General features: G+C 36.0%; 1 pseudogene; it reads left to right on the top strand.

Moving 5' to 3' along the window:
* The first annotated feature begins 4,021 nt into the window (after window positions 1-4,021).
* Window positions 4,022-5,440, top strand: LOC101689397 (annotated as a pseudogene).
* The last annotated feature ends 11,118 nt before the right edge of the window (window positions 5,441-16,558 follow it).

Genomic DNA, 16,558 nt, shown 5'->3' with positions numbered 1-16,558 from the left:
GAAGAAAAAAAAAAAAAAAGAAAAGAAAAACTTCCTAAGGGAGGGAGAAAGGGAAACAGAGCACTCACTTTCTAAATCTCTCCTAAATTTCTGCTTAATAAAGTGTAAGAGGGAAAGAGACCTACAAAGACATATTAACATACACTTTTTCCTCCTAAGAAATAACCTTTCCATAGTTCTCCTCTGTCTCTCCTATTATGGATCTCTACGGTTACTGACATTGACCTATACCCATTAGCACTCAAGTTTTTGATCTGATACTAAAAATCTAATCCCATCTAGAAAAATATGTAAAGGAATCAAGGTAAATTCCCTTATAGTATTTGGTAGGTAATAGAATAGTGAGATAGACTTGTTATATTCAAGGATGGGTTACCAGGGGAGGGAGCGGAGAAAAAAAAACGTAGAAAAGATCGATATAAAAAAAGTTGAGGTAACAGGTAACATAGTAGAAGGAAAAGAACATACTACTTGAGAGAGAGAAATTTTCTGTAGTATCTCCTTAGAGGTTCCCGTGAGGTTAAACAACATGTGTACTTTATGAAGCTGGAGATAAAAGATGGGCAGACAATATAGAGACTGAAATGGATGATTGGCTGTCAGGAGAGAATGTTAAGGGAACAAATAATTCTTTAGCAAAAATGTAAGTGATGTAAGAAACAGGATTTGAGGGAAAATGTCCAAAATATAGACATAAATTCCTCTAGCTGGCACCATGTAATGACTTTTCCCATTTGGGGGATAGAAGAAAATAATGTCATCAATATTTTTCTGAAGCAAACTGGGGTTAAAGTTTGTACACAATCTCTTACAAGGCAGGGGCTTTCAAATTTTGACAGTTACTACCCAGAATGTGGACATCATTTTCCATCATGATCTTTACACATATCATACACAACACAACGTAACACAAGGACAGAAATTCTTCTGAAACACTATGTGTGATGCTCTCTGGAATTTTCTCCTCATTCCTCATTCATTTAAAATAGTGTTGATTGAGATCCATCAATTTTATTTTCTGGAAATTAAATAGGTCTGACTAAAAGTTTGAAATATCAGGGCACCTGGGTGGCTCAGTGGGTGAAAGCCTCTGCCTTTGGCTCAGGTCATGATCCCAGGGCCCTGGGATAGAGCCCCACATCGGGCTCTCTGCTTCATAGGAATCCTGCTTCCTCCTCTCTCTCTCTGCCTGCCTCTCTGCCTACTTGTGATCTCTGCTGTCAAGTAAAAAAATAAAACCTTTAAAAAGAAAAGTTTGAAATATCCTGCCAAAGATGTCTAAGATTCTGAACTAGAAAAAAAAAAATCCATTCCAAGCTTGAAGTTTTCTTTGTACTTGTTTCCTGGTGATTATTCTATGTGTACTATTCAGGAGAGGGCCCATTCCTTTAACTCTACAAGGATTCCCCTGGGCAATGCTTAATGGGAATTTGCCTAGAAAATGTTACTAAGGAGGAGGGGGGAATATGAATAGATTCCTCATCTACTCAATCTGTATGCTCACTCTACCCCCAGGGAACCCAATAAACAGAGGTAACTAGTTAAAGTGGTAGACCAAAATTTCCTACTGAGACTCAGCTGAAAGCAGTGGCAGCCTTCTTCTCCTTTTGCCCCTGCCAAGAATGAACAACGTCAGCTCAGGTCCTCAAATAGTTTAACAATTAAAATTTCTTTGAGTGCCAGAACAGTGTATCATAATCTCATTCAGTCCATTAAATGTAGATTAAACTGCAGAATATCTTTAAATACTGGATCTTGAAATAAATGTATTGTGTCAGGACAGGATTTAAAAAATTAAAGAAAACAGAACAAAAGTATCTGTTGTTTTTGCATATTTTAAATGTTACTTTTATTTTTTTTCATTTACTTAGATGTACATCTGTCTAAGTATGTATGCATGTACATACTCAGATATAAACTATGTTGCTTATAGCATATAACAGTAAAAATACTATAAACTGTAACTGTCTAAGTTATTTTGTCATTGCCTTTAAGAGATAGTAAAGGACAGAGAAAACTCTTCTCTGCAGTTAAACTGTGTTGAGTCATAGAATTTCCATTTTGTTATGATCAAGATAAAAAGAAAATAATGCAGTCTAATCATTCTGAACCATATCGCGTCCAAAAAAAAGGCAACAAAGCAAAGCTATAATCATAGTTTCTTTGAAAAAAAAAAAGTGAATCAGATTTAGTATAAATGTAGCACTTCTTCAATACACAACACTATTATGAATATTAATAATCAGAAAATCAAAAATATATAAAACTAGTAAGACAATAAATATAGTGGTAATTATTTGTATTGCAAACAAGAAGTAGAACAGATAATATATTTAAATATATATTTTTTTAATCTCAAGACTAGCAGCTAGCTGATTGTGGAGTTTATTACAAGCCAAAAAAAGGATCTATTCTGACCGCTGACTAGATATATTATGGTGATTTAAATCCTTTATGTATTTTTTAAAATGGTGTTAAGTGGGAAGGAAAATTAAGCCAAATGATAGTTAAAGCATATAACTTTATGTTTTTACCATGTACAGAATCTAAAATGTAATGTACGCTTTCCAAATAATCAGAAAAAAAAGCTTATTGAAATAAAAATAATGGCCCCATATAAAAAATGGAAAACACTGGAAAAAGTAAACTAGTAATTGTGCAATAGTGACAGAAATGAAATAAATTATTTATTACACTGTGTATAAATGAGTTAACATTTCCTATTGAAAAAAATTCAAATTCTTCTCACAGAGAAACTTTTTAAAGCAAATGACTAAACTCAATGTGAAGGCTCAGGAGGAAAAACCAGATGGTTTCAAAGAAAAACAGAAAGTAGGGCAAACAACAATTATATTAGGTGAAAAATCACCCAGCTGAGTAGGATACACATCTTTAAATGATGAAGGGACAATTTCCACTTCAAGTCCTGGAACTAAAGGACCTGACAATGTTGAACTTTACTGAAGCCTTGAACTCCTGTAAAACAGCACTGATCAAGGAAACTGCTTACTACAAAGAGCCACCCTTCCCCATATCACTTAGGAACTTGTGGATTGTTTGCCTATGATGAGATCAAAGACCCTCTACATTCTTCCTCTTTGACTCATGATTAGCTGGACTGCCTTCACTGACCAGTCTGTACAAAAATACCTACTATTAACCTAACTAGTCTGGACTCTGCTCACACTCACTACCCCTTTCACTCTGCAGCTCTGGGACCTTGATGTTCCTTGGAGCAGTCACTGAAAAATGCAAAAATGTCTCTTTAGCCATTCTTCCTGAAATCAGCAGACTTCAGCAAAAACATTTCCTAGATCTGATGATCTCACCTTGCCTTCTCATTCCTCTTTACCCCATTCTTTCTAGCCTGTTCACTTCCTTTCCTTAAAAGAGGAGCCCTGTTTCTCAGTTTCTATGAGTTCAACATTGTGTGTGTGTGTGTGTGTGTGTGTGTGTGTGTGTGTTTAGATTCCACATACAAATGATAGCATGCATTATTTATCATTCTCTGTCTGACTTTATTTCACTTAATATAAGACCCTTGAGCTCCATCATAATGTTGCAAACAGCAGGATTTCTTTCTTATGGCTGAATAATATTCTATTATGCATACATGTGCATGTTGCATGTGCATCCATTTTCTTTATTCACTCAACCTTTGATGGACACTTAAGTTGTTTCCATATCTTGGCTATTGTGATTAATACTGTAATGAACATGGGAGTACATATATCTCTCTAATATTCTATTTTCATTTCCTTTGGATATATACCCAGAAGTGGAATTGTTGGATCATATGGTAGCTTATTTCTAATTTTTTGAGAAATCTCTGTACTGGTTCTGATAATGGCATTTCTAGTTTATATTCATACCAGTAGTGTGCAAGGATTCCCTTTCTTCTATATTCTTCCTGTCACCTGGTTCCTCTTGTCTTTTTCAAAATAGTCATTCTAGCTTTTTTGCAATGGGTTTGCTGCTAGAATACAGGTGTCATGAAAACCACCACTCAACCTAAACCAGAATGGGGACGGAAAAGACTCATATCAACATTGTTGTCATGGAACATGTAGATTCGGGCAAGTCTACCACTACTGGTCATCTGATCTACAAATATGGTGGGATCAACAAAAGAACTATCGAAAAATTCGAGAAGGAGGCTGCTGAGATAGGAAAAGGCTCCTTCAACTATGCCTGGGTCTTGGATAAACTGAAAGCTGAATGTGAACATGGTATCACCATTGATACCTCCCTGTGGAAATTCGAGGCTAGCAAGTATTATGTAACCATAATTGATGCTCCAGGACACAGAGACTTTATCAAAAACATGATTACAGGCACATCTCAGGCTGACTGTGCTGTCCTGATTGTTGCTGCTGGTGTTGGCAAATTTGAAGCCAGTATCTCCAAGAAAGGGCAGACCCATGAGCATGCCCTTCTGGCTTACACACTGGGTGAAAAAAAAACTAATTGTTGGTGTTAGCAAAATGGATTCCACTGAGCCACCCTACAGCCAGAAGGGATACGAGGAAATCATTAAGGAAGTCAGCACCTACATTAAGAAAATTAGCTACAACCCCGACACAGTAGCATTTGTGCCAATTTCTGGTTGGAATGGTGACAAATGCTGGAGCCAAGTGCTAACATGCCTTGGTTCAAGGGATGGAAGGTCACCCATAAAGATGGGAATGCCAATGGAACCACACTGCTTGAAGCTCTGGATTGCATTCTGCCACCAGTTCATCCAAATGACAAGCCCTTGCATCTGCTTCTCCAGGACGTCTACAAAATTGGTGGTATTGGTTCTGTCCCTGTGGGCCTAGTGGAGACTGGTGGTCTTAAACCTGGCATGGTGGTCACCTTTGCTCCAGTCAATGTTACAACTGAAGTCAAGTCTGTTGAAATGCACCATGAAGCTTTGAGTGAGGCTCTTCCTGGGGACAATGTGGGCTTCAATGTCAAGAACGCATCTGTCAAAGATGTTCGTCACGGCAATGTGGCTGGTGACAGCAAAAATGACCCACCAATGGAAGCAGCTGGCTTCAAAGCTCAGGTGATTATCCTGAACCATCCAGGCCAAGTTAATGCTGGATATGCACCTGTGATGGATTGTCACACAGCTCACATTGCTTGCAAGTTTGCTGAGCTGAAGGAGAAGATAGATCATCATTCTGGAAAAAAGCTGGAAGATGGTTGCAAGTTCTTGAAATTTGGTGTTGCTGCCATTGTTGATATGGTTCCTGGCAAGCCTATGTGTGTTGAGAACTTCTCTGACTATCCTCCTCTGGGCCGTTTTGCTGTTCATGACATGAGACAGATGGTGACAGATGTGGGTGTCATCAAAGCAGTGGACAAGAAGGCAGCTGGAGCTGGCAAGGTCACCAAGTCTGCCCAGAAAGCTCAGAAGGCTAAATGAATATTTTCCCCAATACCTGCCACCCCAGTCTTTTTTTTTTTTTTTTTTAAGATTTTATTTATTTTTTTGACACAGAGGCAGGCAAATAGAGTGGTGGAGACAGTCTCCCCTCTGAGCAGAGAGCCCAATGCAGAGCTGGATCCCAGGATCCTGAGATCATGACCCGGGGCCAAAGGCAGAGGCTTAACCCACTGAGCCACCCAGGTGCCCCTGCCACCTCAGTTTTAATCAGTGGTGGAAGAAGGGTCTCAGAACTGTTTGTGTCAATTGGCCATTTAAGTTTAATAGCAAAAGACTGGTTAATGATAACAATGCATCATAAAACCTTCAGAAGGAAAGGAGAATGTTTTGTGGACTATTTGTTTTTGTGTGTGTGTGTGTGGCAGTTTTAAGTTCTTAGTTTTTAAAATCAGTACTTTTTAATAGAAACAACTTGACCAAAAATCTGTCACAGAATTTTGAGACCCATTAAAACAAAAGTTAAATGAGGAAAAAAAACAGTCATTCTCATAAGTGTGAGGTGATATCTCATTGTGGCTTTTGTTTGCACTTCCCTGATGATTAGTGATGTTGAGCACCTTTAATGTACCTCTCGGCCATTTGTATATCCTCTTTGGAAAAATGTCTATTCGGTTCTTATTATCCTTTATTCAATTTTTTTTCTTTTGCTATTTAGTTGTCTGAGTTCTGTATATATTCAGCAATAAAAACAAAACAAAATAAAACAAACAAATGAACAAACAAAACCCTAACGTCTAAAGATCTAATGTATAACATGGTGACTATAGCTGATAGTACTATGGTACATAACTGAAATTTGCAAAGAGGGTACAACTTAAAGGTTCACATCTATAGATAGATTTAGACATAGATAAGTATATTTACTAAGAGAGAGTGAGAGAGAAATAAGAACATCTATGTTCCTGTGGTAAAAGATGAATTTTTCTCTAATTCTTTTTAAACTGCAACTGCAAATAACAAAGAAAAACATAAAAGGTAATTTAAAAATGTTACTTCCTTTTAAAATGAATTTGGTTTTCACTAAGAAACCATAAAAGACTGAGAAGCAAATTGCATACATTTATTCATGGGATCAGGAAAGTCTTTTCTGTACTACATAAAAATAGGAAATTTCGGGAAAAGATTATTAGATATAGTACATGTAAAAATGTGTGTATGTATGTGTCTCAGTCATTTGGGGCTGCTATGAGAACTTAGCATAGACTTAGTGGCTTAAACAAAATCATTCCTTTCTCACAGTTCTGTGGACCGGAGGTCCAGGACTAGGATGTCAGCATGGTTAGGTTCTGGTGAGAGCCCTCTTCAGGGTTGTAGTAAGCTGCTTATTCATTGTGTCTTCATAGGGTGGAAAAAGAGTGAGCTAGATTTTGGTCCCTTTCTGTAAGGGCACTAATCCCATTCAAGGGAGCTCCACAGTCATGTTCTAATTATTTCTCAAGACCCTACCTCCAAATACCTTCACATTGGTGACTAGTTTCCATATGAATTTCACTGGTTCACAAATGTTCAGTCCATATACACATGCATATAAATCCATACATGCATGCATTGATTTATACGTGTTAGTGCACATAAATATGTAAGTATACACATACGTAAGTAAGTATATTAAATACATGTGTAAGTAAATATATTAAAAGACCAAAAATCTCAGAAAATACTTTGAAATTAATGTTGGCCAAATGCTAAATCCTTAAATGGTCCTAATAGGTGTGAATTGTGTATAACCCAAATCTAAGGGGAAAATTGGCTTTCATAGCTTATACATTTATTGAATATTGTAGATTTGTCAACTAGAAAATGCTGACAGATTACAGATAGCGAGGTGTGATGTGGAGGTGCTGCTCCTTCTGATTTATACAATATGCTACATTGGTGGGGGAGATGATTGTTGGTCCTGTCAGAGCAGAGAATACAGTCCAAGTCTTATTATGTACTGTACTTTTATATTTACATTTATATAATTTGCCGGTAGCACTTATACAAACAATATTGTATGCTTCTGTTCAAGGAAATATTTACAAACATCAGGATCTGCAGTTTTCTGAGTCAAGTTCTCTGGTAATAACAAGGCCACAGCCCAGTCTTTAAGCATTTCAGAAAGCTCTCTGACATTCAACATTCCAAATAAAAAGAAAATAAATTATAAAGATTGAAATAAAAATAATGCCCCATCTGAGGAAATTGAATTCAACATCACAGTTATTGAAGTAATGCAAACAAAAATAAGAGATGCTATTTTATTGCCATAAAAATAAACAGTTAAGCATAATGAAAACCCTAGCACTTTCATGGAGGCAAGAAATTGCTCATCTCCATCATTAAGGCTTTTTTTTTTTTCCCTGAAACAAATTTGGTTGTATTTCAAAATTCTTAAAAATACCATCATTTTAGTTCTAGGAATTCACCATATGGAAATAATATTCAAAGACACAAATTAAGCTGTATATACAATAGTTTTCATTTTACATTATTTTAATAGCAAAATATATGCCTTATAATTAAAAATAGAAATATTTAAAATGGAATATTTTCAACACACTCCCAAGTTTAAAAAGGAGATAAAAATATCTGAATATGACTGTTATTGCATTTAATTCGTACACACAATATATTTAAATTGTGTAATAGATAATAGATTATGTATTCCATAACATCTTTTATATACTCTCATCTGTTAAGATCTAAAATGTATATATTGTATATTATTACTCGTATAAGACAAATTGTATATTTTCTTAATAATATAGTGCATGATATATATCATGTACCACATTATGCATAATTTACTATATTCAATCATTATAAATGTAATTATATAATATATAATATATATTAATATAATATGTAATGTAATAATATATGATTATATTTTATAACAGTTACTATATTTAACTTCTGCTATAGACTGAATATTTGTGTCACTCCAGAATTTAACTGTTGATGCCCTAACCCCTAATGTGACTCTATTTGGGGATAGTGCTTTTAAGGAGATAATTAAGGTTAAGAGAGGTCATGAGGATAGGGCTCAGATTTAATAGTCTTAGAGTTCTTGTAAGAATAGACATCATGAGCTCTCTCCCTTGCTCTTTTAGCATACACACAAAGAAAAGGTCTTGTCAGTACACAATGAGAAGGAGGCCCTCTGCAAGCCAGGAAGTCAGGTATCACCAGAACCAAATCTGTCAGCACTTTGATCTTGAATTCCCAGCTTCCAGAACTGTGAGAAATAGATTTCTGTTGTTTAAGCCACCCAGTCTGTGGTATTCTGTTATGGCAGCTTGACCTAAAACAGCCTCTTTTCAGATTTTCAATTTTTTTGGTTTACATTTTTAAATCTTAAAATGTTTTTTGTTTGTTTTAAATGGAGCTTTGCAGCACTTATACTTTAGCAGAAGTCTCAGAATAACTGATAAAATTAGTGAAACTATAAAGACATTTACTTTCTCAACCAGAAATCAGTTCTCTATTTAGTAGGAAGCAGATTTGTTCTTAGTCCAGTGGCTCAGTGATACCATGAAGGATCAAGGCCTCCTCTCACATTCTCTCCTGTGAGCCTCAGAAGATTATTTAACCTCATAGTTGAAAGAGGTTTTGTTTTGTTTTGTTTTTAATTCTAGCATACAGTGTAAAATTAGTTTCAGGTGTACAACTTAGTGATTCAACACTTCCATACATTAATCATTGCTCATCACAAGTGCCCTCTAAATCCCCATCAGCTACTTAACCCAACCCCACTCCCACCTCCTCTCTGGTAATCATCGATTTGTTCTCTATAATTAGGAGTATGTTTCTTGGTTTTCCTCTCCCCCCCCCCTTGATCATTTGTTTTGTATCTTAAATTCCACATATGAGTGAAATCATATGGTATTTGTTTTTCTCTGACTGACATTTCACTTAGCATAATACCATCTTGCTCCATCCATGTCATTGCAAATGGCGAGATTTCATTCTTTTTGATTAAAAAAAAAAAAAAGCTTTTTTCTCTTCTTTACCCATTCAGTTGATGGATATTTAGGCTATTTCCATAATTTATTGTTGATAAGGCTTCTATAAATATCAGAGTACCTGTATCATTCAAATTAACATTTTTGTATCCTTTGTGTAAACACCTAGCTGCACAATTGCTGGGTCATAGGGTAGTTCTGTTTTTAACTTTTTGAGGAACTCCATACTGTTTTCCAGAGCGCCTGCACCAATTTGTATTCCCACAAACAGTATAGGAGGGTTCCCTGTTCTCAGCATCCTCACCAACTTCTGTTATTTCCTGTGTTGTTAATTTTAGCCGTTCTGACAGGTGTGAGGTGATAGCTCATTGTAGTTTCGATTAATATTTCCCTGATGATGAGTGAAGTTGAGCATTGTTTCATAAGTCTGTTGTCCACATGTATGTGAAAGACAGTTCTATGCTGAGGTTCATACTAGATACCATCCAAAACAGGGAGAAGAGAAGTAAAAAGAGTAATTGTGTGTGTGGCCATAAACTGAGTCCTACCTGTACCTACAATAAAGCAATTATGACCAGTGGGGAATGGAGTTACCTTGATTATTTGACTAAAATTCACTTAAACCCTGGCTCTTAGCCTACCACAAAAAATGATATTCTATTGAGAAAGAACAAAATTGGGGTTCACTAACATTATTTGAAATGAATTTAGTATCACATTACATGTCAACTCTAGCTCACTATCAGGATGGCTGCCAACAAAATAATACCAGCACTTCGACAAACATGACTTAGACTTAAATGAGAGTTAAATTCTAGTGAGGTTGTTTTGTTTGTTTCCTTTTATTTCTTATTTTTAAATTGTTGTAGCATAAAAGTTCTACGAGAATGTTCCAAACAGGCCTAATGCCTTTCCACACTAGTTTGATGAGGGTCCTGTCAACCTGTCATGGATGTGGTGGTCCCCATCCCCACTTCATGATAGAGATACACATTCCCCAGCTGCCTGGAATGTTTGTACAAAATGATAGTGAAATTGGAAGGGGAGATGAACCATGAGAGACTACGGACTCTGAAAAACAATCTTGAGGGTTTTGAAGGGGCAAAGGGTAGAAGTTTAGGGGAGCCAGGTGGTGGGTATTATGGAGGGCACATATGGAATGGAGTACTGGGTATGATGCACAAACAATGAATTCTGTTACACTAAAAAGAAATTAATAAAAACAATGATAGTCATATTGAGACAGTATTTCTTACCCACAGTTTTGCTAAAATGTCCTATTTCCAAATTAGCAAAGAAATAAGAGTATCCTTTTGCTGCCATATAAAAGTAAAAAAATAATGAATATTTTCTAGTTGACATAATGTTGCCTTTCTGAAACAAAAACACTTACTGTTTTATTTGGTTTAATTATATTCGTGTAAATTGTCACCCCAAACATTTATAATAATATTTCATTCCTCTGTTGCTCCAAATGTTTTGTGGAAATTAGGGACATGTGACTGAGGCCCAGATATGGCAAAGCAGGCATAAGGAAAAGAAAACAACTGTGAAAGATACGTTGGGCAGAATAAGAGTCCTTTAGAGACATCCATACCCTAATCTCGGGAACCTGTGACTATGTGATCTTCCATGGCAAGAAGAAATCAGGGGAGCGGATAGATAAAAGCAGATAAAAGATAGATAAAAGCAGATAAAAGCTGCTAAATTAGGTGACCTTAAAAAGGGGGTAGTATTTTAGGATTATCTGGGCAGACCCAGCATAAAGTAATCACAATGGCCCTTTAAAATGGAAGAGAGAGGCCAGAGAGGACATCAGAATGATATGATGTGAAAGTCTCAGACCACTCTTGCTGGCTTTGAAAATGGAGGACGGGTGCCAGGGTCCAAGGCATGTGGTCAGCTTCTAGATGCAGGGAAGTGCAAGGAAACAATCTTTCCTCTAGAGCCTGCAGAAAGGAAGGCAGCCCAACCTACATCTTGATTCAGCCCTGTGGCACTTCTGACTACTGTAACTGAGATAATAAATTTATGTTGTCTTAAAGTACTCTGTTTGAGGGTCTGTGTTATGACAGCGATAGGAAACTAATGTAGAAGCCTTGATACAATTTGGGTTGAGAACTGAACCCAGGAGAATAAGGACTCAAGAACATAGAGAAATCCAGGAAATAGCATCTCTTTGCCCAGAGAAGAGAAATGGGAAAATTGAGCCTATCTATATGTGTGTGTGTGTGTGTGTGTGTGTGTGTGTGTGTGTCTCAAAAGATAGGTTAAGTTTAACCTCAACTTCTAGATTTAGCTATAATAAGATCCTGCCTCTGATGCTGTTGTGACTGTTGCTATTGTTGCCACTGGTGCACTGCCTGATTTTGGACACTCATATTTGCATTTTATCCAGTACTGAGGTTAAGTTCTTAACCCTGTGTTTATGCTACCCTCTAAACTCAATCTCAAAGCTATAATCTCTCTTTGGTCATGTATTCCACACAGAGCACAGCCCAGCTCATCTTCTAAAGCTACATTTCTCAAACTAGCATATGCTAAAAACAGATATATCCAGAGGCTACCCTGGGGATAAGCATACAATCTCCATAAATAATCTTCAGGAAATACCAGTTTTATGCAAAGACCTAAAGGAAAAAAGAAAACATTAACATTACAGTTGGACAAGCAAAACTGTAGAAACATTTTCTGGTTGAGCAAATATTATCCTTTAAAAATATTTCATGAATATACCAATATTTATATGCAATCAGATATTGGGAAATTAGGTTTTTTGTGCTTTCAAAGAATCATATGACATCAGTCTCATTAATACTGTGGTCTTGAATCAGCCAGAATGAATTGTGTTATTTCACAAGTTATCAACCCATTCTTGTGCCTACCCCCAAAACCCAATCATATTGGCCTGAAAATAGGAGATAGCATCACTTGATTTTTCCTTTTTTATGTTTATCATTTTATGAGCTAGTCTTGTTATTTTCATTGGTGATTACACATGTATAAACATACACACACATACACATACACATACATTGTTCACAAACCAAAACTCTTTGACAAATGCACTTCATTAAATTTTTGTTTAAAAAGAATGATTGGATATCAGGGCACCTGAGTGGCTTAGTTGGTTGAGTGTCTGGCTCTTATTTCAACATAGGACATGATCTCAGTGTCTGGAGATGAAGTCCTGTGTTAGGCTTGCTCCATGCTTGGCTGCTCAGTGGGGAGTCTACTTGAGAATCTCTCCCTCTCCCACTGACCCTTCCCACTCACAGGCACTCAGTTGTGCTCTTTCTCTGAAATAAATAAATAAATCTTTAAAAATAATAATTGGATAATCATTATGTCATTTAAATATTGGAAAATTTGGGGTGCCTGGGTGGCTCAGTGGGTTAAGCCTCTGCCTTCAGCTCAGGTCATAATCCCAGGGTCCTGGGATAAAGCCCCGAAACGGGCTTTCTGCTCAGCAGGGAGCCTGCCTCCCCCCTCTCTCTGCCTGCTTCTCTGCCTACTTGTGATCTCTGTCTGTCCAATAAATAAATAAAATCTTAACAAATTAAAAATAAATAAATAAATATTGAAAAATTTGCCTTTATTATATTGTTCTTTATTTTATTTTTACTTTTTAAAATTAGAGTGCACTTTAAATTATATTTTCAACTGGGATCACAGATAAGAAATAAAGACTAGAAGTTTGAGAAAAGGGAGGCTCAGTATGAGTATTTTAAACCATTGTGTGTTGAAATAGACATATTGTAGTCTCTCAAATAGAAAAAGATGAATTTTACAATGAATCTCTTAGTTCTACTGCAACTATAGTTAGTGAATTTATAGAGGCAGTAGTTAATCTACATAGCATATTTTGCTAACCATTTGTACTTATTATGGAGGAGATAGAAATCAGTCTATTTCAATAGAAGTGATATGATGTAACTTCTGAGACTTGATGCCATCAAGAGACCTTTCAACTTTTATTTTACCTCTCTTGGAAATTTGCCTTCAGATCACCCTATACAAAAACCCTAAGCTGTCTAATGGAGGAAAAGAAAACTCATGGAGCAAGGCAAGTTGACTCAGCTGGTGGCCTCCAGATCAACCATTTAACAGCAAGCATCAACTTCCAGATATAAAAGGGAGGTTATCTTTAACTTTTATCTAAAATTATCATTTTATTTATTTATTTATTTTAATATTTTATTTCTTTGATGAGAGAGACACAGCAAGAGAGGGAATACAAGCAGGGGGAGTGGGAGAGAGAGAGAAGCAAGCTCTTCACCAAGCAATGACCCTGAAGTGTGGTTTGATCCCAGGACCTTGGGATCATGACCTGAGCCTAAGGCAGATTCTTAATGACTGAGCCACCCAGGTGCCCCTAAAATTACGATTTTAGCTGTTAAATCCACTATTGCATGAATGACCTCAGGAAAAACCAACAGAATCCCTTGCCTCATTGAACCTAACTCACTGAAGCTGACCTTCAGAATGCTAACTGAATAGTTACCATTCAAGCTTCCAAGGAAAAGGGCTGTTTTATTACACAGCAATAGATAACCAACACAACATTTATGTCTCATGAGACATCAAAACTTTAGAGAACACACTAAAATTAAAAAATTGACCTTTTTAACATTGGGATTGGAAATCTTAGTCAGATCTACATGTTCATGAGTTGGATTTTCTATCTTTCAATTTTCTACAGATGACCATTAGACTTTTTTTCCATGAATACATAACATGAGTCACCTATTTTTCAGTCTCAGCATTTTTCTCACTATTTTTTCAAGTGCCCACCTGTAATTTGTTTACCATTTCTCCAGTTTTGCAATTTCTGCAGCCTATTCTCACCATCTCACCTCAAAATCAATGTCTCTTGTGTAAGAATCTTGTTATGGTGCCATCCTAAGTACTAGTACCTGCATCAGTTATCTATGGATGCTTTAAAAATCACCCCAAACATAAGCAAACTATCTCATTGGGTCACTATTCTGTGGGCAACTTGAGCTGACCCTCAATGGACAATTCTTTTGTTGGTCTTAACTATGTTCCCATGCAACAGCTAGACTGGGACTGGCAGGTTGTTGTAGATTCACTTACATAACTGAGAGCCAGTGATGGGTATAGGTGAAGGGGGTTCTGCTGGAAAAATTTGACTCTGTTCTATATGATTTTTTATGTGCTGGTAGGCTACACTAGACACACTCAGGGCTGTATTCAAGGAAAATAAGCATGGAAGCAAAATGCCACCTGGACCTATACTCATTCTTCCATAAACTAAAGGTCAAAGCTCATCACAAGGCCAGTCCAGATTTAAAGGATGCTATAGGAAGTTTAATGATGGCTTCTCAAAAGATACATCTATGTCCTAATAGCCAGACCCTTTGAATGTCACTTTATTTGGAAAGAAAAAGGGGGGGGTTGTCTAGCAGATATTATTAAATCAAAGGGTTTTGTGATGAGACCATCCTGGAAATCTCCCAGTTTACCCTAAATCTAATGACAAGGGTCCTTATAACAGACAGAAAAGTAGAAGACACAATAGAGAAGAGAACAGGCTGAAGTTGGGACAGAGATTGGAGTGAAGTAACAACAAAGGAATGGTGCTAGCCAGCAGAAACTGGAAGGGGCAAAGAAAGATCATCCTGTAGAGACTTCAGAGGATGATGGCTTGCTGACACCTTGATTTCAGACTTCTGGTCTCCAGAACCATGAGAGAATAAATTTTTGTTGTTTTAGTCTCCAAATTTATAGTAACCTTTTACCATGGTCATGGGAGATAACCTGCATTTTCTGATAAAGGTGTGATTAACAAAGTCACTCTGCAGAGGGGTGGGATATGGGAATGGGAGGAATTACCACAGATGTATTTGAAGACACTCTATGTCTATGTTCATACATGTATTAAATCATTGCTCTTGTAGCATCATTTGAATCTCATTTTCATTAAAAATTAGAAGTTGAATAAAAATAAAAATTTAATTCTGTTCAAATGAAAGATGCCTTGCATAGAAATAATACAAGTTCAATTCAACAAGCAAAATTTTTAAGGCTTTAATTTTCTTATTCATCACTTTTATGATCTAGAAAAAGTTTATGTTGTTAAGAGAAAATTAGTATTTTTATTCTTTTTTTATTTTTTTTTTAGTTTTTTTATTCTTATAGATGAATCAGTTTTGCAAAAAAAAAAAAAAAAAAAAAAAAAAAAAGCTGAAACTGATGACCTTATTTCAAAACCTGATGTACTTAAATGGCCTCAAAATGTATACTTAAGCTATTGATTGAAATATAGTTCTTTAGTTCATAGCAGCAATTTGTATTTATATTTTTGTTTGTATTTATAGTGATAGTCCCTACAGAACAATTAATTAAGAAAGTTGCTTTATAGAAAAATAGATGTTGAAGATATTTTAACCAGGTGTGTGAATTATTCTAGCAAACAAAATTAATCATTAAAAAATTAATAATAAATGTTAGAACTATGCCCAGATGGAGTTACAGTTATGAGGAGCCACAAATGTGAGTGCTATCTCAAAACAAATTCTTTGTAAACCCATATTATTACTGGCTTAAATCACCAATGATATCTCAAACTTTTTGTCAGTATCTTAATTACCACAAGGTGATCAATAGAATGATACAATCAGAAGTCTTGTGCAAAGAAAAAAACATGTTTTTAATGCTCAGTTTTGAAACTGATTCATAATAAAGTAGAAAGGGTGTCTTCAAAAGCACTTTATCACACAACATCACCCTGAAATACCTTATGCGGACAGTTTTGGAACCCAACGTTATACTGTTCTTGCTGATTTAGTTTCTCCGTTATGAAGGGGTGGGGGGAATGAGATGCAAAGAACATGAAAGCTCAATCAATGGAATGAATTCAGTCTTCCTTCTCCTTGATCAGCAATACCCCCACCAAGTCGGGAAGCTTTGTGGATATATTTTAAAAATTTAATACTCCTAAAGGACAACTTTAAGGCAAGCTAGCTAGCTAGTTAGCTAGATAGATAGAATAGATACACATATGACATTAACAAAAGTTAAAAAACAAGGCAATGAAACTAGAAAAAAAAAAACAATAAAGTACAGGAACTGGAAAGATAGAAATGACTATAGGAATTGTACTCTGATTGGAACTCTTAATTCATTAATTTGTGGTTTAAATTATAGCCTCAAT

The sequence above is a fragment of the Mustela putorius genome, unplaced genomic scaffold (assembly GCF_011764305.1).
Source record: "Mustela putorius furo isolate JIRA1106 unplaced genomic scaffold, ASM1176430v1.1 tig00000083_pilon_pilon_pilon, whole genome shotgun sequence".
Taxonomy (NCBI): domain Eukaryota; kingdom Metazoa; phylum Chordata; class Mammalia; order Carnivora; family Mustelidae; genus Mustela; species Mustela putorius.
This window is presented reverse-complemented; position numbering and strand designations above follow the sequence as displayed.